At 47.8% G+C, this 5,119-nt stretch overlaps 1 pseudogene; it reads left to right on the top strand.

Moving 5' to 3' along the window:
- The first annotated feature begins 400 nt into the window (after positions 1-400).
- Positions 401-4,724, top strand: LOC107040395 (annotated as a pseudogene).
- The last annotated feature ends 395 nt before the right edge of the window (positions 4,725-5,119 follow it).

The raw sequence follows: 5,119 nt of genomic DNA, 5'->3' as shown, positions 1-5,119 counted from the left end.
TGTTCCACCCACCACCCACTTATCACCTACTTTCCACCCGCCACTCATTTTCTATCTGGCGGCCATTTTCCACCCACGACCCACTTCCTGTGACCCTCGGAGCCCAACTTTGAGGCCCTGCACCCCAGGGGGCCCCCCAGTGCGCCAACGGCCTCTTCAAAGGCATGCCGCCGAGGGGGGGAGGGGGGACGTGCACGTGCACTTCTCGGAAAAAGGGGGGAGGGAGCGTGGGAAATTCGCCAATAATGCCCTCTTACTACTGTTGTTTGGTGCACGTGGGTGGCAACAGGTGGTTGTTGTGATTTTTGTTATTTTCTTTGTGGTTCGTGGTGTTTATTAATGGTGTTAATGGGTTTATCTAGGTTTTGAATGTGTTTTAATTTATATACTTGGGTTTTAGATGAGAGGGTCCAAACGTGAGTGGAAGCGGGTGTTTGGTTGGCAGCCACGTGTCGATCTTTTTCGGTGTGATCGTTTCATGGGGAGGGCTGCTGTTCCTGTGGGGCTTATGGAGTATGTGGGAAGAGTTCTTGGGGATGATCCCGACTATCGTGGCCTGATGAAGGTGTTCGATGCGGAGTTTTTTGGAGGGAAACTTCGTGGTTAAACCTTGTGGAGAAGCAAGGTTTTCAAGGATGCTTTTGGTTATACGGATTTTTTTTGCAGCGAAAGATTTTCCTGCAAGAATGCCTTTTCTCTGCTGGTCTCAGTAGGAGGGTATTGGTGAGGGTCCTTCTGCATGACCTATGCCATGCTTATGGGGATGTGATGGGGGGAGATCGTGAGGAGAATCGGTCGCATGGGTCTAATTGGAGGAAGGTGGTGGTTAGATTGAATGAGGCCTTGCAGTACGATATTGAGGACGGCGATGATGTGGATTGGGAGAGGTTGAGGAGGGTAGGGTTGGATAAGCTCTACAATTGTGAGAAGTGTGGGCTTAAGTTGGTCAGGATGATTAAACGGCCACCCGATGCTAGGTTCTTTTTCTGGTTGCCTCAGCATGCAAGGAGTTGTGGGGGTGATTTTAAGCTATCATGAGTAATCTGGTGTGGTTGGTCTGTTGGAAGCAGATGTGTGGTTTTTAATGAATCGAAATATTTTTTGTTTTGTTTTTTCAGGCCGTATGAAAGTTGGAGTGAAGGGGAGTAGCTGTGTACCGAAGGGTGGATTTTGAGAGTGAAGATGATGTCAAACTGAATTCTAATCTCGGAATCTAAGGATCTTCTACTCTGGTGCTATTCATCGGCGCGGCTCTTTTTGCCCGTTTCCTCAACAGTGGCTCTCTGTCGGCCGGTGGCTGGCTGAGGGATATGTGCATATGTATATACCTGCTTAGTATAGATTGTTAATATGTTTTTTTGTTTGGATGGGTATGTATCGAGAGGTGGGTGCACATACATATGGGAGTATATGTATACATAAATATATATTTCTGTGGCTCTCCGGCGGGGAATGATTTTAGGGGGTGAGGATGATGTCAAACTGAATTCTAATCTCTGAATTTTAGATTCTCGGGTGTCTGATTTAGCTATTGACCCTCTGAGTTTTTCAGATTTTTGTGACCTGGCCACCCTGAGCGAACTGTCCGATTTTCAGTCCTAGCGGTCTTGCGTTCCTGTCGTACAATTGCTTGGAGTGGAGTTTTGCTTGTTAAAAGTGTTGGTAGGCTAGCTCCTGGATTTTCTCCATTTTGATCATCAGGTCCACTACGTAGTCGTTGTAAGTTTCGATGCTTCGGTCCTCTTCTTGGATATTTGATGGCAGCCGAACCTTCTTTCCGTATAACAATTCGAATGGACTGAACTGTGTGGCACTGTGCACGGTCGTATTGTAGGACAGTATTGCGAATGGTAGTAGGTCGTCCCATTGGTTGGTCTCCGTGGCGAATGCTTCCAGGTATTCCACCAAGGTGTGATGACTCCTTTCTAGGGCACCGTTGGATTGAGGCCGGTATCCTGATGTTGTCACATGATGGAATCGTAGCAGCTTACTCAGGTGATAGAATAGTTTGCTGAGGAAACTGGTTCCTTTATCTGAAAGTATTACTCTGGGACAGCCGTACAGGGCAATATACTGGGTCGCCAGGGCGTGAGCAATGGTTTGTACCTTGATGTCTGTCAGTGGGATGGCAGTGCAGTGTTTCGCGAAATTGTCCTGGATGGTGAGGATATGTACGTGTCCTCTTGAGGTTGGGGGAAGAGGTCCTACGGTATCGATGGATATTCGTTCGAAGCATTCGTTTGGTGTCTCTGTTATTAACAGCGGTTGTTTGAATTTTATTCATCTGATCTTCTGCAGTTGATAAATGCAACATTTCTTGACCATTCGTTCAATTTCCTGTTTCATTCCCGGCCAGTAGAATCTTTCTCTGACCTTGTAGAAAGTGGTAACTATTCCCTTGTGTCCCCCAGGCAGTGTCTCGTGGCATTCCCTGATGATTTCGGGTCTCAGTGGCTCGGGGGACATTCGAACATTTCCATGGCACAGGGTGATGATCACAGGGTTAAATTGGAACTCTTGCCCGAGGTAGTATCTGATCCGGATGTCCTCATCAATCTCGTCTCCCTTTATTACCATTTTTAGGTCCGTAATCTCATATTTTTCGATTGCTACTTTTAGGTTTCTCAGGCAGAGTTTCAACGTTCTGTTCTGCGTCCTATCAAAGTGATATCGTTTTGCTATGAGGGTGAAGGTTCTGAACTTTCCAGATTTGGTAACGATGACCTGTCCCAGTTGGAGATTCAATTTCTTGATGTGGTCTAGATCGATCAGATTTGAATCCCATAGAAGCTTCGTGTTCTGTTTAGTGAATTCCATGTCGGCCGCCAGGAAATGTGCAATATTCCTCCGAACGAAGGTTAATCCGTCTCTGGTTTCCTGGATGTTTTTAGCTGGTTGATAATCATCTGGTGGAATGGTCAGCTTGTCATCCGGTGACTCTTCGCTTTCCTCCTCCTGGAGGTCAGGTTCCGGCTGGTCTTCACCAGCTGGATTCGGGGTAAGCTCTATGCTTTCCTCTTGCGGGTGATCTACAGGGAGTGAGTGATGGGAATATCCTGATTCCGCTCCCCAATAAGGTGTCGTTGACTGGCTGTGTGGGGGTGGACGAGGAGGGTTCCGAGGATTCATCGTTTTCTTCAGAGTTAGGCGTGACGTCTACCTCTTCTGAGAAGAGTTGGTTGGGAGTTATAACGTCCTGTTTTTCAATTGTTCTCGATGGTGAGGATCCGGCTGTTGGATTTTTGATAGCTCTTGGAGTCGGGAGTAAGGATTCTCGAATAATCCTTGATTCGGAGATTATCGAGTGTCGGATGGGGAGTGATGGATTGACCGCCCCCGATGCCTGTTCCGACGTGGTGTTGTCGACCTGGTTCGGCTCATCGTTCTGGTCTTGGCAGCCCGGTTCTTCTTCTGCCGGGGTTGTAGAATCCTCTTGTTCCCCTTCTCTGGTTTGTATTCTTTCATCGACCTTATCCTTGAACTTGATTATGGCCNGAGGATCCGGCTGTTGGATTTTTGATAGCTCTTGGAGTCGGGAGTAAGGATTCTCGAATAATCCTTGGTTCGGAGATTATCGAGTGTCGGATGGGGAGTGATGGATTGACCGCCCCCGATGCCTGTTCCGACGTGGTGTTGTCGACCTGGTTCGGCTCATCGTTCTGGTCTTGGCAGCCCGGTTCTTCTTCTGCCGGGGTTGTAGAATCCTCTTGTTCCCCTTCTCTGGTTTGTATTCTTTCATCGACCTTATCCTTGAACTTGATTATGGCCTCTTGTAGTTCTTCAGCCGTCATCTTGTCGAATTTCTCCTTGGAGATTTCATCTGTGGATTTGATGAGCGGTAAGGATCGGTTCTCATATTGACGCATCTGTTCATTGAATTTTTCGTATGACGTATGGAGACTTTTGTGGAATTCTGATCCCAGGTTAAGCTTCTGTTGATTGTAGAAATTCGGGGGGGACGGAGATTCGAGTTCCTCATCCGGGTCTCCTTCGTCTGGATCGGTCTCATTGTGGCGTTCCATGATCTCGTCGAATTTTCTGAGGCTTTTGTGGAGACTTTCGCAGTTGAATAGTTCCGAGGATGGATCTTGTTCTTGGTCTAGCTCGTCTTCCAAGTCTGTTAGGGGGTCAGCTTCCAAAATTATCGGTTGATTGGTCGATGGAGTCAATTCTGAAGTGAACACGTTATCTTCTAGTTCTCCAGTTGAGTCCCCCTCTACAGACACTTCCAGTTCTGCCTTCTCCGATGCGATTGAACTTGGTTCCAGAGGAGTCTTTGTGGATTCCAATATGTCATTGCTAGGAATAGCCACTTCTTCGGGTACCTCAATGACAGTTGAGGTGATGAAGCTGAGGCTGGCTGGGTCCCTTGAGGAGCCTCCATGTGAGGTCGGGCTCCGGTTGTTGGAGTTAGAGGTGTCTCTTCAAGGGTTTCAACGATTGGTTGAAGACTGGTTGTAGGGGTAGGAGTAGCTTCGTCCATGGGTGGTGACCTTGTTGACTTTGCTGAGTTGCGGTTGATGTGAAGGCGATATTCCCTATTGTCTCGGTAGCTGATAGACATCCTGGTGTCGTCAGATGTTTGAGTAGCCCTTCTGAGTCTAACTCTATCAGCAATGGAGCCCTTGGTGTTGATAACGTCAGGTTCACTGTTGATCCTGACCCTGAGATTCGGGTTGGTGACTGTCGAGGAGGTTTCAGGCATGGTCTGGATAGAGGCTTAGTATTGATTGGCAGACATACGGTCAGACGTACCGGTTCGGAAACCTGCGTTTCCAAAGGGCTTTCCGCAAACGTCTCAGCCAGTTGAGCGCCTTTTTGTTTCCTGATTTCTACTTCGAATGAGTAATCATTCAGGAACGTCTCCCAGTTCACTGGGCGGGTCATTGGGTTGCTGGAATCCATCAGCCAGTTTAAGGAGGAGCTGTTTGTGACTACGGTGAATGATACCCCGTAAATGTATGGTCTGAAGTAATTTAGAGCATACACGACAGCTAAGCAATCGACCTCCGCTGGTGTATACCTGGTCTCCGCATCTCGACGGGTCCTGGAAGCGTATAAGATCGGGTGTTCATCTCCTTCTTCGTCTTTTTGACTTAAGATTGCTCCAATTCCCTTG

The sequence above is a fragment of the Diachasma alloeum genome, unplaced genomic scaffold (assembly GCF_001412515.2).
Source record: "Diachasma alloeum isolate Michigan unplaced genomic scaffold, Dall2.0 Dall_scaffold_00331, whole genome shotgun sequence".
Taxonomy (NCBI): domain Eukaryota; kingdom Metazoa; phylum Arthropoda; class Insecta; order Hymenoptera; family Braconidae; genus Diachasma; species Diachasma alloeum.
Note: the sequence above shows the minus strand (reverse complement) of the source record. Positions and strands in the feature narration are given on the sequence as shown.